The following is a 26401-nucleotide window of genomic DNA, read 5'->3' as shown; positions in this document are numbered from 1 at the left end:
GGAGAATATCGTTGCACAAATCGCCCGTCGAGGGCGGGACTTCTGCGCCACCACCTTCAGCAACGTCATACGTCTCTCTCTCTCTCTTTTCTTTTTCTTTCCCCCCCCCCCTTTTTTTTTTTTTTTTTTTTTTTTTTTTTTTTTACAGCGAAGTTGTTAATGTTTAGGGTTTTGTGCATGGAGGAGAATGGTCTCGTGCATTTTTCGTGTCCGTCAACAAAAACTATTGTCATCAACAATGGTGCAGTGTAGAGCGCTGCATTTTCGGACCGGGCCCGCTTTCTGAAGCCCGAGCCTAGACCGGGCCCGTGATATCAAGCCCGGGCGTTATTACTCAGCTTAGCAAGAGCCCGTGTGTGCATTACCAAGCCCGACCTGCAAATAAAAAAAAAGATATATATATATATATATATATATATATATATATATATATTTTTCTTACATATTGTACCCTACGTGTCAGCCTCACCTACTCGAGGTCTTATCAACTGTAGTGTATACGCAATGAAAGACCAAAATCGTTGTTTCTCCCATGGGAACATCAGTATCAGTGCCTACAGCTGTGCTGTTATTGTTCCGCTGGTGCGCATGCATTTGCCTTGACCGTACATTTGATCCTATGTCGTCATTTGGCATATATATATATATATATATATATATATATATATATATATATATATATATATATATATCAGTGAAACAAGGAATCACAGGAGCCGGCACAGAAGTAGCGTAAAAAATAGAAGCACGTAGGAAAAATTTGTCGCAGTTTAACCCGAAAGGCGAAGCACCAATTGCGATAGCAAATTAGTAGAGAGCTATACGGAGTAAGGATAGTAGTTTTATCACCTGTATAAACGTGGACATGCAGCAGCACCAGCAACGCGCAGAACTGTTGTCGACGCCGTCGGCGTTTTGACCGCGTTCACAGCGAACGCGCGCGGCGTTTTTATATAAATGCGTATTTGGTGCCGCAGCTAAACGTCGCCTCCCCTCCCTGCCATCCCCCCACAGCCTTTCGAGCGACGAAAAAGGTTGCGTTTGCTCTCTATATATGGAAAGCAGGAAAGAGACGCTTAATTCTGCAGCCCTTCAAAGAGCACGGCGCAGAACGCGCGTTTGCTCTCCGACGTGCGTTCGCTCCCCATAAAAGCGCGCTTCCCTCGCGCCCTTTCACTCGCACATAGAGCGTCCGGAGCGCGGCGACGATTTGATCGCCGTTGATATAGTGCCTAGAATATACTTGTATATTCTAGGCACTATACCGTTGACGTCATACGGAACCTCATGGCGACGCCGACGGCAGAAATCTGCTTTGGAGTGTCCATATAATTGCTCTAGCAATAAAACATAACAGGGTTTTACTGCCGTTTCGGCCGGGGTCCGGCCTTCATCAAGAGTGCGATTGCAAGCGTACAGAGCTCACTTTTAACATTTTCGCCGTAAGAGCGAAAAAAGACAAGAAAAAAAGTGATTGCAAAAACGGTAGCAAAGAAAACATCACATGGTCGAAAGGATAACAGTTACCAGAAAAATCAAATCAGAAAATAGTGAAGCCGCTAAAATTTAAACAAGAGAAAAAAAAAACACTACTTCGCACTGACGCCTGTGCTGAGCAAATCGTGAAATTCACATTCTGACAATTATAATGATGCCTGGCTAACACAAGTTCCTCCTAGTATTTTTATGTGAAATGCCTCAATTATTTCGCGTGTCGTTTGGCATTTGTGTCTAGAAAGGACTTGTGTGTCTTCACACAATTGTCGACAACCGCACGTAAAACAATGCGAGGCGAGATGAGAAGCATTGGGATTCTTAAGAGAAAGCTGACGTTCGTTTAGTCTAATATTGAGACACCTGCCGCTCTGTCAAAACCGCACTTGAGTGGAATGTGATAGACTATGCCTGTGTTACAATGTGCTAAAGGGGACAAGTGCCTAACGCCACAATCATTTTTTCTTTTTACTCCCCCCCCCCTCCTCCCCGTTCAAGTTTTCTTTTTATGATATGACACATCCTTGACAACTTAAAGGGAGCCGAAAAAACTGTATTGACGTCGTATCTACTGGCTACATTCCGTAAACCATGTGACAACTTGAGCATATAAGGCACCACCGCGAATCGTTCTTTTTTCCGTTTTTCTTGTTGTTCTTCTGCAGCACTCTTGACCCATTTTGAAAGCTTTTCGCAGGTTAGTGATAACAAATGTGCTGGATATCCAGCCTTCTTTAGCCTATCTAGCTGTTGCGGAAAACTTAGTTGCATACAGTGTGCACATGACTTAGCGATAGCGGACCTAAGTGCTGAATAAACTATCCCCTGTTACAAGTTTGGAATGGCAAGAAGAAAAATCAAGTGGTGTTGCCCTTGGTGAATAGCACCAACAGACGTGTTCCTGTTGGAACGTAAGGCATAGATCTAAAAACTGCAATGTATTATTCTGGATAAGCTCAAGCGTGAAACCCAGGCCACCACCACATTCCTTAAACGCTTTTAAAATATCGGTAGCTTTTTTGGTGTAGTTATCACTTGAACGAAACACGAAGAAATCATCTACGTATCGAAAGTCCACTGTCAAGTCCTTTAGATTGTTCTGTAGCTTTCTATTAACGTGAGTTAGGTACAGATCACTCAAAACTGGTGCAACTTTTGAGCCAATGCAAACTCCAGATTTTTGTACATACATAGAATTAGCCAATTTTGTCATAATATTGTCTAGGTAAAACAACAAAAGCTCCAAAAAAGATTCTAACGGCATAGCAGATCGCTGTGTAAACCGGAACTCATCATTGAAGAGCGTCACCGCTTCTTTAACACTACACATAAGTTCTTTTTGCGGAAGCGAATAAAAAAAAGATCTTCTACATCAACACTGATTGCCGAGCACTTTCCTGGATTATTTTCGGTTAGGAACACTACAACATCTTCAGAATGTCGTATCAGGAAAGGGTCTTGGATGCTAACTGAAGTCAGCACATTATGTAAAAAGGTTGATGCATTATACTGCCACGTTCCTTTTTCAGGAAATGCGCCAATACGACACGCATAGCGCCTGTGTTTGTATTGGTCACACTTGGCTAAAGTTAGCTGAAACACCCTGTATATATATATATATATATATTGACACGTATACATGTTTATCTTTCACCGGTGGCCGCTTTCCACCGGCTAACAAATGTAAAACGTTATTGCTCGGCGCAGGACGCACCTGTATCGGAAGTTTCTAGAACGTTATCGATGCTTCTTTTCGTTGCCTGTTTTCACCGACGCTTATGTTATCTGATTGCGTGACCGACACGAATTGTCTAGAACTTTCTGGAAGACACGCGGGCATCAGGGATTAATCTGGAACCTTCGATGACTCAGGTATAAAAGCCGACGCGTCGCGCCGCTGATCAGATTTTCGACGATCGCCGACTGTGTTCGCCGCTATCGTTGTGCTTTGAGTGTAGCTTGCTTTTGTGGGCACAGGCTCGCCCAATAAATAACCAGTTTCGTCATACACAGTTTTACGACTGTTTTCTTTACCGTCACTACTACGTGACATCTGGTGGAGGTGCTAGTTCGTTCATGCACCGAACGCCCCCGCAAAGCCGCGACCCAAGCCCGAAACCGGAGGACCAGACCAAGGTCACCAAGGAACAGCGAGCTAGCCGTAGGCAGCAAGGACTTCTGCCGGAGTACGGACTTCTTCCCGAAAAGACCACTGCAATCAAGGCCAAGTCAACAACCAGAATGGCAGCACCAGCGACCTCCATCCTGCTGCAACAACCTAGGGAGCCACCGACCTTTCGTGGATCATCGGCTGAAGACCCTGAAACCTGGCTGGAGACATATGAGAGGACCGCGACGTTCAACAAATGGAGCGACGACGACAAGCTGCGCCATGTTTACTTCTCGCTTGAAGACGGCGCCAGAACCTGGTTCGAGAATAGGGAGCGTGCACTAACAACCTGGGACCTCTTCCGAGCCGCATTCCTGGACACAACACCTTCACGAGCGTCGTCCGTAAAGAAAGAGCTGCAGCCTTGTTGGAAAACCGTGTACAGCTCCCGAATGAGAGCATCGGTATGTACACTGAAGAAATGACTCGATTATTCCGGCACGCCGACCCCGCTATGCCAGAAGACAAGAAAGTTCGCTTGCTCATGCGGGGAGTTAAGCAGGAGCTATTCGCCGGACTGGTGCGTAATCCACCAATGACAGTCCAAGACTTTCTCTCGGAGGCTACGACGATCGAGAAAGCACTGGACATGCGCAACCGGCAATACAATCGCCGTTCGACGCCACAGTACACCGAAGTCCAAGGACTCTCCCACGACCTACGAGACACCATCAGGGCGATAGTACGCGAAGAGCTGCAGAAGTGGCTACCGTCGTCGCAGCCTCAAGTTGCTTCCATCGCCGATATCGTGCGGGAGGAAATCCAGCAATCGCTAGGGCTTCCCGAATCGCCGCAACCCGAGCCGGAAGCGCTGACCTACGCCGCCGTCGCCCGTCGTCAAGGCCCCCCTCCGCGCTCGCGCCAGGGCCCCGTAACGCCGCAGTTCCGACGTCCACCACCGCCGCTGCCAGCACTCCCGTCCGTCGTCCAGCGCAGCTACCCGCGAAAGACGGACATTTGGCGCGCCCCCGACCACCGCCCGCTCTGCTATCACTGCGGGGAAGCTGATCATATCTACCGCCGATGCCCATACCGCGAGATGGCCTACGAGGGTTCGCCGTCAACGCGCCGCGTCCAGTGCGGGGTGAACGACCGCGCGACATTACCGACTACCTCGCCGGAGCCCAGTGGCAACCCCGACGACCCTCACGCTCGCCGTCACCAGGCCGCTACATCTCGCCGCATCGCCGTCAGTACACCGGTCCCACCCGGGGCCGATCTCTCAGCCCTTACCCGGGAAACTAAAGACAGCAACCGATGGAGGTGCGGTTGCTGTATACGCAATGCCGAAGATCCTCCGCCGCCGACGACGACGACGAATCGCGAATCATCACGACGAGATATCAGCACGCCGCCTAGCAACAGCCTTGACCGCACTTCGCTGCCGCAAGAAGACCGGCCGACGCGACGTAGCAGCAGCGGAGCAAGCCGACGCAGCCGTGATCCGACGCCACGACTTAACCCTAATGCTAGACGACGGTCTACCGATTTAGACGGGCTCATCGATGGTCATAACGTCACCGCTCTCGTCGACACTGGCGCCAACTATTCCGTCTTCAGTGGCGCGTTCACCGCCAAGTTAAAGAAGGTGAAGACGGCCTGGCAAGGACCCGATATCCGGACAGCGGGAGGCCACCTAATAACGCCGGCTGGAATCTGCACAGCCCGAGTCACGGTAAACAACCGCACTTACCCGGCGAGCTTCGTAATCCTGCAGCACTGCTCCAGGGATGTCATCCTAGGCATGGACTTTCTAAACCAATACGGTGCAGTCATCGACTTAAGATCCAAGTCGATAACGCTTTCAACGCACAACGCGATACCACCGGATACAAGCATAAGTTACCATGCCTTGAATGTGCTTGAAGAACAAGTCACCGTTCCGCCTCGCTTCAGCGTAATGATTTCCGTCGGTACCGAAGTGCCTGCAGACATGGAGGGCATCATCGAGGGCGATCATCACCTACTGCTCGACCGTGAAATTTGCGTCGCTAGAGGCATAGCTGAGCTACGTGCAGGGAAAGCAAGGGTGATGCTCACGAACTTCAGCCCTGAATACAAGCACATTAACAAAGGCACCATGGTCGCTTACATCGACGAAATAGTACAAGCCAGCAGTGCTTTCGCCTTCACGGATTCCAGTGCACCTGCAACGACGACTATAATACCTGAACCAACTTTCGACGTCAATCAGAACCTTCCTAGGCATAAGAAAGAACAACTAAAAGCTCTCCTCCTGCAATACAAGGACGGCTTCTCGTCGTCGTCAAAAGTTCGACAAACCCCTCTCGCCAAGCACCGCATCATCACCGACGAAAATGTACGCCCACTCCGTCAGAGCCCGTACCGAGTTTCGGCGCGCGAACGTGAAGCCATAAGGCAACAAGTCGACGAAATGCTACGCGACGACATCGTCCAGCCGTTCAAGAGTCCGTGGGCGTCCCCCGTGGTGTTAGTGAAGAAGAAGGATGGAACCCTACTTTTCTGCGTCGATTATCGTCGCCTCAACAAGATCACGAAGAAGGACGTATACCCCCTCCCACGGATTGACGACGCCTTGGATCGACTCTACAACGCAAAGTATTTTTCGTCGATGAACCTCAAAACCGGCTACTGGCAAATCGAAGTCGACGAGAGGGACCGGGAGAAGACTGCATTTATAACACCAGACGGACTGTTGGAGTTCAAGGTCATGCCGTTTGGTCTTTGCTCGGCACCTGCGACTTTCCAACGCGTCATGGATACAGTACTGGCAGGCTTGAAGTGGCAGACTTGCCTCGTCGATTTGGGCGACGTCGTTGTGTTTGCCTCAAGCTTCGAAGAACACCTGCGGCGCCTTGAAACAGTTCTTCAAGCAATCAAAACCTCCGGACTCACGTTAAAGCCCGAAAAGTGCCGCTTCGCATATGAGGAGCTCTTGTTCTTGGGCCACGTCATCAACAAGTCTGGAGTGTGCCCCGACCCTCAGAAAACTGCAGCCATCTCCAACTTTCCTCCGCCCGCCGACAAGAAGGCAGTGCGTAGATTTCTTGGCCTGTGCGCCTATTACAGGCGCTTCGTCAAGGACTTTTCGCGGATCGCTGAGCCACTGACGTACCTCACGAAGGCCGACGTCGAGTTCAAGTGGGACACGCCGCAAGTCGAAGCATTTGAAGAACTGAAGCGACGCCTGCAATCGCCGCCAATACTTGCGCATTTCGACGAAAACGCCGATACCGAAGTCCACACCGACGCAAGCAGCGTAGGACTCAGCGCCATTCTTGTGCAGAGGACTGACGGACTAGAAAGGGTTGTAAGTTACGCTAGCCGGTCACTATCGAAGGCGGAAGCAAATTATTCCACAACAGAAAAGGAGTGCCTCGCCATCATCTGGGCTACATCAAAGTTTCGTCCCTACCTCTATGGCAGGCCCTTTAAAGTTGTGAGCGACCACCACGCCTTGTGTTGGCTAGCTAACTCGAAGGATCCTTCAGGTCACCTCGCACGATGGAGTCTAAGACTTCAAGCATTCGACATCACCGTCGTTTACAAGTCCGGGCGAAAGCACTCTGACGCCGACTGCTTGTCTCGCGCCCCCGTCGAACCGCCGCCACAAGACGACCAGGATGACGACACTTTCTTGGGACCCATCAGTGCCGACAAATTCGCCGAACAACAGCGAGCCGACCCGGAACTAAGGAGACTTGTAGACTACCTGGAAGGCAAGACCGTCATTGTGCCGAAGGTGTTCAGGCGAGGATTGGCGTCGTTTTTCTTGCAAAACGACATTCTCCTAAAGAAGAACTTCTCGCCTCTCCGATCCAAGTACCTCCTCGTGGTACCCGCAGCATTGCGTCCAGAGGTTCTGCAAGCTCTCCATGACGACCCAACGGCTGGACACCTCGGTTTTTCCCGCACGCTCGCGAGGATACAAGAAAAATACTACTGGCCTCGCCTCTCTGCCGACGTCGCCCATTACGTAAGGACATGCCGAGGTGGTCAGCGACGCAAAACACCGCCGACAAGGCCAGCCGGACTTCTACAGCCGATCGAGCCACCTCGCCGACCGTTCCAGCAGATCGGGATGGACTTACTGGGGCCTTTTCCGACGTCGACGTCCGGCAATGAATGGATCGTCGTAGCTACGGACTACCTCACCCGCTACGCCGAAACAAAAGCCTTGCCCAAAGGCAGTGCCGCCGAGGTAGCCCGATTCTTCGTTGAGAACATCCTCCTGCGTCACGGTGCCCCAGAAGTCCTCATCACCGACAGAGGTACGGCCTTCACGGCTGAACTAACTCAAGCCATCCTGCGCTACAGCCAGACAAGCCATCACCGGATCACCGCCTACCACCCGCAGACGAATGGCCTCACCGAGCGCCTAAATAAGACCATCGCCGACATGCTGGCAATGTACGTCGACGTCGAACACAAGACGTGGGATGCCATCCTTCCGTACGTGACCTCCGCATACAACACGGCCATGCAAGAAACGACGCACATGGCGCCGTTCAACCTGGTCTACGGAAGGAAACCGGCAACGACGCTTGACGCCATGCTACCGGATGTCTCCGACGAAGAAAATCTCGACGTTGGCACCTATTTGCAGCGTGCCGAAGAAGGTCGACAGCTCGCCCGCCTGCGCATGAAGAACCAGCAGAGAACCGACAGCCGACACTACAATCTTCGACGACGCTACGTCGAGTACCAGCCCGGAGACCGTGTTTGGGTCTGGACTCCGATACGCGGACGAGGACTTAGCGAGAAACTCTTACGTCGCTATTTTGGACCATATAAGATCATCCGACGTATTGGCGCACTGGACCATAGGTCGTGCCGGATGGTATTTCGCAATCGCAGCGGCACCGCGCACGACCTGAAGTCATCCACGTGGTGCGTCTTAAGCCTTTCTACGCCCGCTGAGGAACTTAGGTCCTTTGTTGCTTTGTTATTCTTGTCCCTTTCTGCACGCGTGGTTTCGTTTTCGCTTTCGTGTTTGTAGCATCGGGACGATGCTTTTTAAGGGGAGGGTATTGACACGTATACATGTTTATCTTTCACCGGTGGCCGCTTTCCACCGGCTAACAAATGTAAAACGTTATCGCTCGGCGCAGGACGCGCCTGTATCGGAAGTTTCTAGAACGTTATCGATGCTTCTTTCCGTTGCCTGTTTTCACCGACGCTTATGTTATCTGATTGTATGACCGACGCGAATTGCCTAGAACTTTCTGGAAGACACGTGGGCATCAGGGATTAATCTGGAACCTTCGATGACTCGGGTATAAAAGCCAACGCGTTTCGCCGCTGAGCAGATTTTCGACGATCGCCGACTGTGTTCGCCGCTGTCGTTGTGCTTTGAGTGTACCTTGCTTTTGTGGTCACAGGTTCGCCCAATAAACAACCAATTTCGTCATACAGAGTTTTACGACTGTTTTCTTTATCGTCACTACTACGTGACAATATCCAGTGTGTAATATACTTAAGAAAACTCATGCTTTCGCACACGAATCGTTACATTTGAAGCTTCATTTTTTTTCTCTGTGAGCTAAAACTGGAACTGGGACTGTGCAATGTCGTCGGCATCACATGTCATTCATAATCTCAGGAAACTGTTCCGATTTGTATTTCCCCGCAATCACTTCCTTTTTTATATGTAGCTGATGAAATATTATGAAATATTCCGAACGGAGCCTTTAAGACAACAAAGTAAACTGAAACCAAAAGCCATTGAAATCTGCTTGCGTAATTGGCCCCTTTAGAGAGCTCGTTGAATGAATGAATAAACAATTTCTTTCAAAACAGGATCGCACGCAGGCCTAAGCGGGAAAGGAGGTGGGAAAGAAAAAAAAAAGCCGTCTGGTCATTTTGACAATGCTGGTCTCTCTTGAAAATGCGTAGAGGGCCAGAAGATAATCTCGAGTCTCAACCTGCGGATTATTCCATTCGTTCACTTTTGATATGGTGCCGGCGTGCACAAGGGCGTTTCAAGATACTTGAGTTGAAACAGTGCAATGTAACAGGAAGTGAGAAAGGGATAAACAGTGCTGACTAAGAATCAAATGTTTACTCTTTCAAGCAGCCTAATAACACAGGTATCGCTTAATAAAATTGAAAAAAAAAAGAGTACGCACATGAAGGCAGTATGCGTGGTGGAAATAAAAATGATGTTCTCACTCTGATAAGATTGAAATTTCCTTGGGAAGAAGGGAAATTGAAGGAAAGCTTACACAGGCATCGCCACTCTTCTGGTTGGGGAAGGCTTCAGATATTAGTCGTTCGCGCTCATCATGATAGTTTAACAGTAGGGCGAAATCTTTAAATAGTGGCTAGGTGCGCGAAGTGCATACATATAACTATGCAACGTGTTGCCTATATTTATGATGCTTGAGAACATAAACATTTGGCTGTTAGCGTTGTTTTTTTTGTCCCTTTCTCACGTCCTGGTATATTGCGCTGCTTCCGCTCAAGCCATGAACCATCCAGCCCAAATACTCGCGCTTCTGCGGGGTATTTTGCTACCCCAAGCAAAGTCATAGTTATGCACCGCTCTCCACGTTTTCACCAAAATTATGCAAGCATGTTGCGGGATCGGATCCCGGCCACGGCGGCCGCATTTCGATGGGGGCGAAATGCGAAGACACCCGTGTACTTAGATTTAGGTGCAAGTTAAAGAACCCCAGGTGGTCCAAATTTCCGGAGTCCCCCACTACGGCGTGCCTCATAATCAGAACTGATTTTGGGCACGTAAAACCCCATAATTTAAAAAAAGCATGTGGCAAACTTCAAGTGTCATATTTTGAAAGACTACTAGATTTGTATCGGAAAAAGTTTAGCACACAGGCTTCTGTGTATCACTTTGTCATTCCTTTAACAATTAGCCATATATAAAAGATCGTATGTCTAAAAATGAAAAAGGAATCTAGTTGGGGCACAACAGAAATCCTTTATTGACCCTTTTCGCGGCGATCCCATGGGCGCTGCCATGTTTGATCGCGTGGTGACGGGTCCATTGCTTGCCTCAACTGCCTCCGTTGCCTCCGTGTTTACAATGGATGCGTATGACGCCGGTGCGGCTTAGCAAACCTCTGTTTCGGGATATATCGTAGGCAGTCATGGGTGGACGACACTAAGCTTTGGCCGCAGTTTCATAGAAGATGCAAAAGCGCTTTCGGAGCTGATTAAGCTATGTCCAAACGGCGCGAGCAGCGTATATGGTGCTTGCTCTAAAAGCGGGGATAAATTTGTATTCGAAGCTAAATCCAAACTTTGCGCTCATGAATTGAATCAGGATTATGATGTTTTGGACTGCGTTCTTTATCTGAGGCAAATAGTTTGAAGCAGCGGCTTGTCACGTTTATGACTCAGTAAGGTTCCTCGGTGGGGTCACTATCTGATCATTTTCTGCCTAATCGCTCGTGGGTGTGCGCAGTTCCGTTACATTTGTTCTTGCTGCTCACAAGGCTTGAAACGTAGCTGTTCTGCACATTGTAATACCTCGTAGCAAATGCGTGATATCACTAGGAACTCGCTTACTCTTGTGGACCGTCACGATCGAAACATTCAGCTTCGACCATCCGTGCGCTATCGGTACCTTCACATATTGTGCGTATATAGTGCGCAGGTATTCAAGTGTGCGCCAGTTCACTTATTCTTGACACGTTGGCGAAAGAGGGGGCGTAAGTTTCCGCGCTGGTTGGGGTAGACGTGTGTAGGATACTGTGCGTGAAACCTACCATGACAGGAAACGGTGCTATTCCCGTTATCGATGTTTAAGGAGCGTTACTCACTCTTGCCGATGTGCCGGGGCATTGCTAACAATATATCGCTAACCTTTCTTTGATGGTTAGCGATACAACGCTGGCGGATGAGCAAATTTGTGTATCCTCGGGGAAAGCCGTACATCTTGAAGTGCCGGAAACATGTACGGACAGTTGCAGTAGCGGTCCGCGAACTTGGCCCCATATATTCATTACATTCCTTAATATGCCAGTCACTATTTTTGCAGCCAACTACTGCACTCGTCTTCAATCAACATGATTCAATCCAGCGTGATTGGAGCACAGTGCGTTAGCGAAAACTCAGTTGCATTTCCGTGAGCTGATCGCACAGAAGCAAGGTAGAAGCGGTAATGGTTTCGTATTCGTGCGCGGTCGCTGAGGAGACGTATGGCGCGCCGCCGTAAGCGCCATCTCGTTTCTCTAGAACAAACTGTTCCGCGAAAAGGGTCAATAGGACTTGAAAGAACGCGACAATATGCAACACACGTCTTCGGCAAAAGGAATATTATCAACAGACTTGCATGACAGGCGAAAGTAGTTATAAAATGCTAATAATAAGAAACATCCACATGAATGGTCATACGTTATATAAGATATTTAAAAGAATATAACAACATAATATGAGCTTAAACAAATCAGTATACAGGTTGCAAGCATTGGCGACAATAATCAAATGCCAGACTAGAAGTTTGATACGCAATACATGTATATGGAGGCACTGTAAACGTTTCAATTCAAGGAGAAGCAACAATATATATGCTCAAATAAACTGAACCTTCCATGCTTCCGCAGAAACAATGTCTTTCATGGTGTCGGAAAAGTTTGTTTCAGCCGCAAGATCCTGTTCTATTGATATCATTGCAAGGCTCACTAATCCATCTTGTGACATTGGGGAACGGACCTAACTTTTCAAAATTTTTATCCTTGCGAAGCTCCTTTCTCCATCTTGGAGTGCTATTGTAGAGCATACAGACAAGGACGCAAGAAGGTACAAACTTGTGCAAAAAGGCGCTTACGTTCGCCGTCGACGCACAGCCAATAGAGTCATGTGTCAGACGCAAACAGAGTTGGGAAGCGCGAGGAAGGAAAATATATCCTAAAATAAAAAGAGTAAGCCACTGAGAGGACGGTAAAAATGACGACTATATACAAACCTGAGCGTTCGCCTTCGATGCCCAAACTCCGGAGCCGTTACACCTGCGGATGCGAGGACAAGCAATGCACTGAAACACGAAGCTCTTGAGTTGCCTTATTAATGTCACAACAACTACAGTCGGGTACAACTTTAGAAGGCAGCGGCATTTGCCCCCTCAAAGGCGGATGCATACGAGCTTCCACCAATGGGCGCGCCCTAAAGACTTGCGTCATGAGCCGGACGGCCGGTGTCCCCGCCGACGGAGAATATAGCAGCCCGCGCTTCGAGCCGGTGCGAGTCGAGTCAGCGGGACTATTTCTTTAGTCGCGGAGGAAATCGGCTGCTGCGCTTCGGTCATCTGGGCGGGGCCTCTCCGATCTTCTTAAGTTGTACCCGACTGTAGACAAAAGCAAAGCAGCGTCGGAAATGTACAGTGCTCAGCGATTGAAACGCGATATTGGGAGCGCGCGGCTGCCACTGTTTTTTTGTGCCACCGGTGAGCGCTGGGTAATCGCTGTAGGACCAAACGCAGTCACAATGCACCACAAGGTCTCTCGCTTTCATCGTATACCAAGATGCATCAGCTCGGTGTCCCCAGCACTCACAGTATACAAAGGCGCAAAGAGCGCCGGCCGCGATGCACTCCGAGTATAGCATTTCAATTGCTGAATTGCGTTTCAACCGTTGCTTACAGATTGCAGAAATTTAGACTTTCCGCCGTTCTATCTGGCGAGACTGCGATGAGAACCGTTTGAACTGAATGGCCTCAGCAGCTTCAACCATGTTTCAGTAACTGTTTGTGCACCAAAAAAAAAAACGCAACACGTTTGTTTGGATTGGGTTCTAAATTGTATTTGGGCTGCGCAAAGCAGAACGAACGACGGAACATGTTCAACCAACGTAGCTGGCGGCATCACCTGCTGCAACCGGCTAGGAGGCCATATGGCATTACATTCGCGACGCCACCGCATGAAGGCGCCCCCGGTACCAACTCGCCCCGTGCCCGGTGCATATATTTCCGAGCAGGCCGGGCCTCCTCGCCCTGGATCTCAACGAACGATGAATCCTTCTCTTGTGTATAGCAGTCGCAGTCGACCCACTTGGTGCAACTTCCAGCCGCCTCCCTGTCAACAAACGGCACCTATTCACTGTTTAAAAATTTCGGGAAAGACCCTCCCAGACGCTCTGAATCCTCTTCTTTATGGGGGTTGCAATGTGGGCTTGTTGGTAACGCATCTTGAATATGTTTACTGTGGCGCGATTAAAAGACAGGACAAAAGAAGACGCACAAGGACACACATGACGCTAACATCCAACGACGTTTACTTTCGGAAGCCAGGTTGTACTTGTACACTAAGCCATCATGAGTCACAGCCACGTCAACATGTTATACAATCAAAGCGAAAATTTTTACACAGTGATATCTCAAGGCATTCGCAAAAATTTCAATTCTTTATCAGAGAAAGCCAATGACGGCTTGCTGATACAGGATGCCCCGAGGGCAGCAATCTGCTCAGCTTCTAAGTCTAGTGAGTTCGCACGTACTTCTACCAGTAATGGTTGTTGACTGAAAGAGAGGGAAGCACTGACGCTGCTTACAATGAAGGGAGAGAAAACCATCTGATGCAACTTTGCCGACTTTATTTTTGTGTTCACGCAATCTATCATTAATGCATCTGCCCGACTGCCCGGTTTAATACTTTGATACCTAATACACCTAACAAACTAATCAGCTTTGGCAGGTAAACAAGACCAGAGAAGAAAGATAGTGCTCTCAGCTGCCAAGTAAAACACAGAAACAAGTTCGTCTAGTGCAAGACTTCGATTATATATCGCACACCCTTGTGGAAATTGATGAAATTTAACTCTGACCTTAATTTTACTTGTAATAATTAAACCATTATCAAAATAAACTTCTAAATATTATTTATGAGTTTTATAATTTAAGCTGATTTAGTGCTTCTCTTCAGTGTATTTTAACGGTGTTCAGACTATATCGTAGGAAGTGATAGTAGCTCCTATGTGTTGTCGCGGATCCCAGAATCGCAGGCGGTGGCTGGAATCGCTCCGAATGCATTTTTCTTGCCCTTACGACATGTGAGAACATCGTTGAGGTACAGCAGCAGGCAGCGTATAAACTCTACATGTGATGCAGCGACCATTCGCGTAGGTTGGGATGGGGCCGTGCCTAGGTTCTGTGTCACTTCCGGTGGGCTGTATTGGTGGCGCTTTTTCAAGATTTCAGTAGAAAAATAAACATGAATTTTCGCGATACGTTGGTTCTGTAAGCGCTCGCATGTAGCGCGCGAAATTTTGCACCAACTTCTTTCTGCAGATACGCTAGCTCTACAATGTTTCGGCGCTGTAAAAGAGTACTCATCAGTTCACCTATTAAAGTGCCAAAGGCGAAGAAGTCTGTGATTTTTTCTGGTGAGTAAATATAACCATGCGGATTTTGATCAACCCTAAATAAATTAACATATATGGCATCACTTGCACATGAGAAAGCATAAAGCTGATCTTTGAATGTTGCACGGGAGCGCTGTACTAAGTTTCAAGCACATTGTTGCTTGGCACAATGAAACATACATGTCTATGTTTTAAGGGATGTTTTCTTTACGTGTTGAGACGTTTCAAAGAGCTAAGCATATTAAAGACATTACCAACAATTATTGAATAACAGAACAGACTGCACTTTCGTATGCAGCCGTGTCCGATGTGATATTTTGAATATCAATAGTCGAGACGCCAAAATGATTTTCAAAGCTTAGCGGATCATACATGCAGCAATGAGAAATGATCGCGTAAAGTTGGCTCTGTTTACTGCCCTGCTTAGGTCATCAAAACCAGATGCTTTATTGTGGATAATACCACTAATATGGCGCCTTTTGATAGCAGCAATAACAGAACGGCATGATTGATTATAGTGGAAGCAAAATACGCCAAGGAAATGTCGTCAGTGCCAGTGGAAATAACCCCTGGTTTTGAGCCAATGAAAACTGATATATGGGTCAAGTGGAAGATCACGGCATTTTGAGCGCTTCCATCAGGGGGGTGGGGGGAAGAAGGGGGCGTGGTTTACAAATGAGAGTGTATAATGCTTGATGTTAGCAGTGTTTCGTCGAGGATATCGTTGTAAACAATTCGACAATAAGGTGGGCACAGACGTCGATTTCTTTTTGCCAGTATGCACCACATTATGGCTCTTGTTTTGCTATGTGCGACTGCTAAAGGTATGTTTCATATATTTTGTCACCGTATGTATTTTTATATGTATATATTTTGATAACAAAGTAGCAATTCAGATTGGCTGAGGAGATTAGTAGCAAGTGGAACAGTTCTACAATAGCAGTGCAAACACCACATACATGGCTGAATAAGAAGGTTAGTTAATGACGTGATTACGTAAAAGAAAGACCATGTCCGACGATAAAAAAAAAAAAAACTCAAGAGATAGAAAGACCAACACAAGAAGCGAGGGCAATGCAGACGAAAAGGGAAATAAATGCAGGAATTGGTCCAACATGTATTAGTTTCGGTTCCTAAATCAGTTAGTAGTACTATTCCGCAAACAATTACTCGGTTAGGGTGACTAAGCTTGATGGTAAAGGATTCTATTCTTTCATAAGAAAGAACGAAAGACATAGCGCATAGACTCGTGTAAGGGCCGCGCCTTTTTTCACAATTTTGGCCAGGTGCGGCCCTTACACGGGACTGAACTTGTTGGTCAAAATGGTGCCGGCGCAGCCAGCGACTTGGGCTCCCACTGGATCCCCGGATGTAACATTGCATCAGAGGTCAGTGTGCATCTCTCGCTATCGATCTAGTAGCGGCACGCGGAGGTATACGCAGCGTGCGAAAATTCGTCGATGCGCGTCACGGGGCATCGGGGCACCGAACGAGATTGTTTCTCTGTTGCATTTTCCTCTCCAAATTTTGGGCTGCCAAGTTGGGGGTGGAGCCACTACACGAGTCTAAACGGTATTTTGGCAATTTTGTTGTTTCGACAAAGATGTCTAGACATTATTTTGTGAACGCGGTCAGAGCGCTCAAATGTGGAGTAGTCGGTGAATGTCGGTCTGGGTCTGGTGCAGAGAAAGTGCTACAGTAGGCGATGGGGGAAAAAAACGATAAGAGAGCTTGCTTCGCGCACAAATCGTGGGACGGAAGTTAAGGCCTTCCTCTCTGAGCAGGCACCCTGTGATGATGAAAGTAGCGTGATGCGATGGGCCTCGCCAACATGTATTCAACTTCATTCATGCCGTTCAGCTTATCAAAGAAAAGATACCAAATTAATGATGCGTAATCTAATTGAAGTCGGATTGAAGACGTATACGATGAAAGGCCGATTTCGCTATGTTGAATTAGAGGCACCCTGATATTTATACTACATGCACACATCGGAAAAAGCAGTAAACAGCATCGAAGCCCGCACTACTGGTGTCATTGAAGATAAAGAGGGCCGTTTGCCGAAAAAAAAAGAACAAAAAACAAAAACAAAAAAAAACGGTGCAGCTTAATTTACGCCAAGCGGGGCGAAGACTGGGCAAACAGCGAAGCTGGTGGCCCTTTCCTAGCTTTAAGTTACTTTCCTTTGCTTAACTTGGTTTGGCTTAACTTGGTTTGGCTTGGCTGGTTCTCAGCTTTGTTTTTGCTTTCTTTTGCTTAACTTGGGTTGGCTTGGCTGGTTCTTAGCCACACTTAGCCGACCCCGAGCATCGGGACGATACTCGGGGTCGGCGTCTAAAGGCCACTTTATAGACGTTTTCGCGAGGGCGCTTGCGACGGTCTGGCGTGGAGAGTATGTGTCAGTGTTGCCTGTTTGGTCTGGACTGTGAGCTTGCCTTGCGCTTGCATTGCGGAGTGGTAGCTTTCCTTCGATGTTTCCGTTTATTTTTGTCACGAATGACTTACGCTCGTAAATAATGGCATATATACTCATCAAAAGGCGACAGGCCAGCACTGTGCAGTTTATGGGTGCACAAACAACCAGCGGAAAAATAACGATGTCGGGGACTAAGTGTGTCCACAACACAGCACTCCGCGAGACACTGCCGATGTGATATGTACACGTTTCGCCGGTTTCCTGCATCACCTGAGGACTTGGTATTTCAGTCTGATGTGAACCAATGCACACATCAGTAAAATAACGCATTTTGGTAAACCTTTTTCGGCACATTTCCCAATAGGTTGCGAGAATTGTCAGCTGTTCGATGCAATATTTTCTCGTGTGTAGTGGCAGAGGCTACATTTGTTATTCTTTCAAACACGACTTCATTCCAGTGCCTAATACGGGGGTCACGCGGCGCACCTTTGATCGGGATCGAGCCCGATATGGGTCGAATTTCTTGGTCGCGATTGGCTTCTTTGCTCAATCTGCGGAAGGGAGCCAATCGCGGTCGAACATTCGAATCCAGATCGGTCTCGATCGCTATCAAAGGTGGCTGTGTGACAGCGCTATAAGGCAAGTTGGAGCACTCTGCGAGAGAACTAGTCGGTAAATACACTTTGCAACCATCTGGAAAAATCGTGTCCTATGGAAGATGTATGCAGACCCTGTGTCCATCAAAACATTGTCTCTGCGTTGACAAGCACCTTGCGCGGCCCTGCCCATAAAGGTAATTAAGTTCAACAGTGCGGTGCTGCATCGAGCTCACCCATCTTTGAGCGTTGTCTATGTGCTTTGGCAGCAAGAGAATGCAAAAACGAACGTGTCAACCTCATCAGAGCGGCCTAGCGCCAGTGCTAGAGTTCGGGAACCGTAATGAGCTAACTGTGCGTGGCGTAGATACGCGCTAAATGAGCCCGCGCAAGTAAGAACGTAAAAAACGGTATTCGCATGGGTACACGGACAATAGCATCATGCTTGCAAGAATAACAGTAACGAAAAAAAATTTATTCGTGCAGTCGATCAAGTGAAGTACTTACGTGCGTGCAGTGACCGCTTCGCTGACCACAAAGCGCTTTTCACTCACGGTCAGTAGTGGTTTACAGTCATATGCATATGTATTTATTCGACAATTGTTAAGACTCGACATTACTTTATTATGAACATAGCGCAGTGAGACGGTGTAAGGGAAACAAGATAAAGAGCAGAGATGGCCCTAACACTGCAATATTATTGGCTTATTTCGCTTCAGAGATAGCGCGCACAAACAATTCTTGCCGCACGCGAACGCAATATCTTCAATAGAAACTGCGCGCACGATCTACGTTAAGGTTCACCATGGAGGAATTTTTACCTCCATGAGGTTCCCCGTGAGCGAAGCTTGTTCCAAATTCAGACATTCGAAAGAAAAGCTATTCCACGTAAACAAAGGTAAAAAAAAATAGGTAAACAAATATATATTTATAACAAGTCCTGTAATAATCCCTATGGGGATTGACAGTATGTGTAAATAAAGAAATACTAAAAATAAAAATCTAGCACCTGGGCTGTATCCGTTGCGCTGGCATCTGTGATCACTGTCGCGCGTCGGCTCGCTGCAGGTACCGCACTGCTCTATCGCCACGCTTTTGCTTTGACATTTGGATATAATCACCCTGCACCACACCAGATACAATAAATTTTGCATGATTGAGCTGTTCAGTTGCGTCGGAAGCATATGGAGTAACCACCGCGTATCTACCAACCACTGACACGCGTCGTTTAGCCGCCGGCGCCTGGTTCTAAGCATTGCCCGACAGCTACGTACGCGCCTGCTCTCGCTAAATGAGGCAACCCTCAACCGCGAAACGTAATGGCGATCAGATTCAATCGACGATACGGTCACATGTGCCCAGCAATAACAATGAAATATACCGCTGATTATCACGCCAGGCCTCAACGAAGCAGACGCGGCTGCCGCCGCTACCGACGACGAAACACCACATCCACTGGCTGGGCTTGCTGTTGCCATGGCACACTACACTGAGCGCTCACACGAGCACGTGAACATGTAACAAGTCAAGCGGCACAAGACAAGCTAAGCGGAAGAAAACAATTGAAATAATGAGCGGCGAAGATCACACACCCGAAGTGCGGCCGGCCTGCTCTCGGAAGGCTCACAGTCCAAAATAGCGGCATAACATGTTCTGACGCTAGACGTCGCCCGTGTCGGCCAATGGCGCTGCTCAAACGTCGGTTTGTGAAAAGGTCTATAGACGGTTTTCAGCACCGGCGCACGGGCGCGGCCATGTTTGATCACGTGATTGCGCCGGCATGACTGGCCTTGGGTTGAAGGCCAGCGAAGGAGCCGTACTGCTGTAGTCGTGGGCGACGGTGCGGCAAGCGGCGTTGTTTCGGGTCCACCGATGGACAGCGGCTGGATCGACGACACAAAGCTTTGTCCCATGGTTCAACGATCATGTAAGTGAACCATTGTTTGTCATTTTAACGTTGTCTGTGCTCGCGCCGGAGCGCTGTGGCGCTCGATCATCGTGCATGCGCGTCGCTCGTTCGCGCCGAGCGATTCGAGCTCATGGAGGCTTCTTGTGCGGCGTTCACGTCAGTTCTCTAGTTCTTTTTCTTTTTGTGGTTAGTGTGGTGTAATTAAGCTACGATCTGAGCTGTTTGAAGTGGTTGCCCAGCCTCTCGCGCTTTGCTTGACGGCCCTCGAATGTGTATGCTTGAGCGCCGAGTGAAAAATCCGTGTCCGCTTGTGTGTTGACATCTCGCTCGCTGGTATTTTAGCTTCCCACATACGTTGAGGCAAGCGTTTTTCTCGATACTGGTGCACTGATCTCTGCAGAATTCACCTGTGCGGCGGGCACGCAATAATTTCGCGTAGTTGACTTCACAGCGGCAGATTGTGATTGTTGGATCCACTAACTGAATGCCCCCGAACGGGTGTTGTTTCATAGTAAAACCCGTGTCACACGGGCACGTTCGATCGCAATTGAGCCTCGATCCGAATCCAGTCGGTCGTGATCCGCAAATCGTAATCGAAGTGTCCGATTTCGATCGGAGACCGACGTAAGCAGCTTCTAGCTCAGTGTGACAGAACACGAGGTACAACGAGAAAGAAAGAGATCCGAAGAAATAACCCTCTAAAAAGGCCGTTTTATTTTTTATGCACGTATAATTTTGAAAATCTGTGTGCTGCGTCGACGCCATGCACGTAGTTCTGAGCGTTTGAACATTCCAAACTCTTCATAGGAGAGCAACACCAGCTTAGTAATCAATATGTATGAATTATTGAAACTCCAGAACTATAAATTATAAATCCAAACGATCAGTTTAATATTAGACTGTATCTATCGTGTTATTTTAGTTATTTCAAACATCTGCAGATGTCTTGAGGAGTAAATAAAAAATCAGCTTTCTTTCATTGCCTTTTTTTTTCATTCCCGCACTACATGCAAATGTTTCTCCCCTATTTCAGTTGTCTACGACTACATGGTCAAGGCAATCGACCAAGATGGGAAGCCTGCACTGGACTACAGGGGGTTTGCAGAGGGCATCAACCTTTTTGACAGTGGCAATGTTGGGAAAGCTTTGTGTCAATCCAAGGATGGCATCTCAAGCGTAAAGCTGTGTTCCAAGCTGCTGTGTTGGGTAGGGATAGTCCTTGGTTGGACGCCCATCAACAAAGTGAATAGAACATGCCTGAAAGAAAAGGGTGATTGATGTAATATTTATAATGGTTTGCTTTTATTTGAACGTAAGAATAAAGGAGTCCACATAAATAAAATGCACGCACATGGGTAACGCATGCAGTTCTTATTGCAAACTGCCACCAATGTGACAAAAAAGGCAATAGCAATATGCTGCCAATGTCTTTTCCATAATCACAAATAATGTCATAATTTCATAGTGTCAAATAATGCCACAATTTCGTGATGTCAAAAGAGGCTATGAAAATTAAAGTAAATAATATATATATTCAGCATGCGCTTTGGGGGAAACCTGAAAGACACAAGGCAGAAGGAACAGCTGATTTGTAGTTACCACTACTTTAATGCGCAGCTAATCAAATAATGTCAAACTGGCAAGTTTGAAATTATTTACTTTTATTTTCATGGTTTCTCTTGACATTTACGATAAACGATACGATAAACACGCAACCAACGCTTCTAGCGTTGTTTAAAACAATAATTTTGTGCTACAGCGTCCACACAGCTAGCTTTCGCGCACCTGTGGCCACAAACAACGCCAGGTCTACGTCTGATCACACCGTTCATCCGAAACAGCAGCGAAACCAACATATGTAAAATCAGACGCGCAGGCAGGAATTCGTCAAGCTTAACGATTTAAAAATGCGATTCAGATAGCACTTTTCCAATCTTTTTTGCAGGAGTTCTCACCGCGACAACTAGTACGCCTTAATTGGCACCGATCCCGGCGCATATACGCACGTGGCATGTAATTTCGCTTAAGGATAAACATCACTGATAGCAGGTGACTATTCCAATACGATATCGCTAATGCTTGTGTTCTGCCTACGGAAACATCGCACGGTGACCTTAATGTACAGCAAGCGCAAGATGGGAAGTTGATACACTATTCCGCACGCCGAGCGCGTTCGCTTATTCGGTACTATGATCTGCCACTTACTCTTGCCGATGTGCCTTAATTGAAGTTCTTCTCTGTAGGTTCGCTATCCGCATTGTCGGGGTGAGCTTGTTTTTCTCTCCTTGAGGAAATCGGCGCATGGAAAACGGCCTCGGGCACGGGCAGTCTTGATGCAGCTGTGGCGCGTGTATTTCACACACCGACGTGTTCCACAGCTTAATGTCGCCATCACAGTTTTTGCATCCGACCACAGCACACGTTTTCCCTCTTAAACTCCACATGGAGCAGAATATTGTTCGACGTTTGACAAACTGCGCTTGTTAAATGCCGCTGGCTACGCTTTCGCGACTGAGCAATGGTAGTTTCGTTGCGCGCCCAAGGCCAGAGATGTCCAACCACGCGCGGCGCTCCGGTGGCGCCATCTGATTTCAGTTGCACAAACCGGCTGCGCAAATCGTCTATACGCTATTCCAGCGAGAAGAGAGCGATCTGGCGGCGCCCTACCCTCTAAATTGATAGACGTGCAACAACCGATTCACAAAACGAAATCTGACAAATAATAAACGAACTAATGTGAAAGGTAATGAACACGCAAAACAGAAAGCGAACTTATTCGACTAGTGGCTAAGACTGCCGTATTCTCGGGTGAGCACTTTCAAGGATACGTTCGCCTTCGCGGATTTTCGCGTCACTAGCGTAGGCGCGTCACGTCTACGAGCGACGACATTCATAGCCGAAGACCATGCGCAGTCGCGCTAGGCGAGTCCGAATTTTGGAACGGTGCGTGCTTTAAGGTTTCAGAAAGTTCGGTCGTACTTGTAATTAATTTATAGGCCAGGTAGGCGCCTCAAAGTAGTCCGAATAATCCAGCTTGTCTGAATTGTTAGTGTCTGAATAATCAGTCGGCACCAGCTGTGATTCAACCAGTTGCTGAGCTGGAGCTTCAGCTTTACGAGGAAAAGAAAACCATTGAAAAACGCCTGGGTGTCTAAAGCAGTGCTTGACCGTTACCAGGGGTTCATCAAGGCTGTCCTAGCTCAGGTGAACATTGGTGACATTGAGTCTGGCCAAGTGTTTTTCACTGTTGCTAGCTCTAGCCTTGCTGAAAGAAGGCTAAACTGGCAGCTGTCAACTGTGAGCAGCTTCGTTCAATTTGAAATAAACTAGTTACAACACGATGTGTGAACAGGTTTGTTGTCTTTATTTAAATTAAAGGGATACTCAAACTTAGGTTTCCTTTTTTTTTTGTATTTAGAGACAGTGCAACGTTGTATTACACCAAGCAAATACGTTCTGGAATAAACGCTTGTCAATTTTAAGTGTTAGGACGTGTCCAGCAGTTGGGCAGTTATTTGCACCAAAGTGCTCCGAAGTTTATTGCGATAGCAATTATATGGACACTTCAACGGATTTCTGCCGTCGCCGTCGCCGAGAGGTTCCCTATAGATAAAATCTTCGGCCCGCGCGCCGTATGCCCGAGCGGAAGCGTGCGGGGACGCGCGCTATCACGGAGAGCGAACGCACTCAATCTCCCACGCGCAAGCAAGAAGCGGGAAGCCAGCGCCGGAGGGAGCGGGGGGGGGGGGGGGGGGGGCGCACTTCCACTCTGCCAACAACCACGCTCGTCGCTCGCTCGCACCGTCGCTTATCTCCACACGGCTCTGACCTTTATGCGCGTGCATTCGCCGCTCAGTTTCCGTTGAAGCGATAGACCGCACGTACCTTCGCCCGTTGGTGCGGCGTATGCGCTTGCTGCCAGCGTTTTGACAGTCGTTGTCTGCAGTCATTCAGTGTGATCTATTCATGTTTGTTTGTGCGCGCTCACACCACGCTTGTTCAATCAGTTAGTAATAGTCGGGCCACATTTTCCAACGCTCGCTACACATGCAATGCTGCCCGGGTCGGCAGTGCAGCGCTACAGGTGTGTCCCTTCGCACGCGCTGCCCACGGGAAGCGCTTCTCATGAACACCACCGTTTCACACGCGCCTTCTCGTGGTCATCGGATGTGTTTTAGGGAGGCTTTTTCGTCTGCGCTACGTTCCGTAGAAAGGCCGTTGCGGCGCTGGGCAAACTGAGAGTCACGGCGTACTAAGTGGATTTGCATGACATATCTCGGCTGGTCAGCCAGTCATTTGATCATGCTTGCCAGAACAAATTTAGAAATTTCAAGAATCGCTGGAGTCTGGAATATTTAAACATCATGCGAAGTATTAGCGCTTCACTTAATTTCGCGACACAAATAGCTGGTGACACCCGCAGAATTACAAACAAGCTCCACCCACAAAAACGCAGTGCAGCTGCCCTTCACCTATGAAAGAGGGCCCAGCCAGCTGGAATGAGCAGCTCACAGCTTAATCACATTGCTCTGTTAATGTAAAATATGCTAGGCTAATTGGAGAATAACAGTTTGAAGCTAAATTGTTATTTTTGGTTGAGAAGCGATATCAGGATCATCCATAAAGTTTGCCTAAACGTTCAAGTTTCATCCTGAAATCATGTGACTCAAGAATACCGATCTGTACGGAGAAAACAGTCGTTTCAAACATGCGAAACCGCTTGACGTTGGGTAAATAAGCGAACCTAACTGGCTAGCGAATCTATGCAAATTTTAGTTTGAGTTGAACAACGTACTACACATAGCATTTTAATTCCTATAGGTTGTCACCGACTATACGTCGCTATACGTTATCGCTTTACATCGTTTCGCTGTCCGCATGGCCTTTGCTTGACGACCCTCCCGCTGGTTTTCCGTCATCGCTTCTGGGCCTTTTGCTTTACGCTTTTTCTCCAGGTGCTGCTTATATGCTTGGTCACTCATTGCTGCATACCTCTTGCGCTCGGGCTCGCGTTTCCGTGCAAGGACGCGCACGCTCCGCTCCCGCGGCGTGCCTATACGCCAGCGGTAAAAGTTGACGATTCACTCGCTGCATGCCTATGGCCTAATGGGTAGAGCATCCGACTATTTCCTTTTCGCTACTGCAATCTCTGCCATGCACATTGACTTGTTGCTTTTTGTCACAAGTCGCACGAGACAGCACACAAGAAGCAAGTGGCCTGCGTTCTGCGGAAAGCAGCCAAACCCCGGCCGGCGTTTAAGACGAGATAGTGAGTCAGGCTGAGTTGGATTTTTCTGACACCATAAACGTGCCTTGAACAGAAGCTACGCAAAAGAACAGGGCGTAAGAAAGGTACAGACAACGGCGCTGACCAAAAACCAGATGTTTTATTCAGTCAAGCAGCAATATAGTCAAAGCAATATATATAGTATACCATCATTCCAGTGTTTGGTTCCATTACTTCCACGAACGTTCCTGTTCAGTCTTTTCTGTTTTATTGCGATAGCAATTATATGGACACTCCAGGCGCATTCCTGCCGTCGCCGTGACGGCATCGTTACGGCGACGTCATTTCTGCCAGCGCCCGCCCAGCCGCTGCATCTTGAAAGCCATCGGCGGCGGCGACAGAGTTCGCTCTGCGGTGCGTTTTCGCGACTTAGTTCGTGTTGATGCGAGCAGCGGCACGAAGGTCAATTCGCTTGCTGCTGTCGCGCTTACTCACTCCAGCGTTTTGACAGCGAGTTTCCGCGGTCATCGAGTGAGATGCGTTGTTTGCTTGTGCGCGCCTGACAATATGCTTGTTCATTTAGTTAATATACATATGTTTACAAGTTTATACGGCCGATAAAACTGCTATCCTTACTTCGTATAGCTGTCCACTAATTTGCTATTGCAATCGATGCTTCGCCTTTCGGGCGGAACTACGCCTTTTAACAGCGGAGCTGTTTAAGCTCTTGGTTATGTAAAACCGCAGAAAGAAGAATGGTTAGGCCGTGTAGTGCGCACAAAAAATGGGAGCCGTTCTTGGAGGTAATGTAGAAAGGATCCAAGCACAATGGCACATACCCCTGTGAACTAGCACTTTTTAAGTTCGAGGATGGTCCGTCGAGTGTACGCCGCAAAACCTCCGCCTGGTGATGAAGTCACCATGCGTTGCCTAGCAACGCTTCGCCCCAGCTGCACCGACCGCGCCGAGCCTCGCCACAGCTGCGTGAGCCGTGACGTCATCGCGCGTGCCGCAACGCTTCGCCTTAGCTTTGCCGAGCCATGACGTCACCGCGCCGTGCGGAGTGGTTGCCGCGGCTGCGCAGACATGGAGCTCAGCCGTGACGTCACTGCGCCGACCCACGGGATGTATAGCTCCGCGTCGCCGCCGCGGCGACACTAAAGTCCCGCCTCTCCGCGCCGAGCACATCTCCGCGAAGATGGGTCGGCTGAAGAAGAGCGTAACTCCCGAAGAAGAGGAAGCGCGGCGCGAAAGCCGCCGCGCCGCTACTCGAGAGCGAGTGAAACGC

The 26401-nt window shown here is 48.2% G+C and overlaps 1 protein-coding gene across 1 annotated transcript in view; it reads right to left on the bottom strand.

Moving 5' to 3' along the window:
- LOC125944726 (mucin-5AC-like) overlaps positions 1-26401 on the bottom strand; it is a 194264-nt gene that overhangs the window by 49379 nt on the left and 118484 nt on the right. The window lies entirely within an intron of this gene.

The sequence above is a fragment of the Dermacentor silvarum genome, chromosome 4 (genome assembly GCF_013339745.2).
Source record: "Dermacentor silvarum isolate Dsil-2018 chromosome 4, BIME_Dsil_1.4, whole genome shotgun sequence".
NCBI classification, from domain to species: Eukaryota; Metazoa; Arthropoda; class Arachnida; order Ixodida; family Ixodidae; genus Dermacentor; species Dermacentor silvarum.
This window is presented reverse-complemented; position numbering and strand designations above follow the sequence as displayed.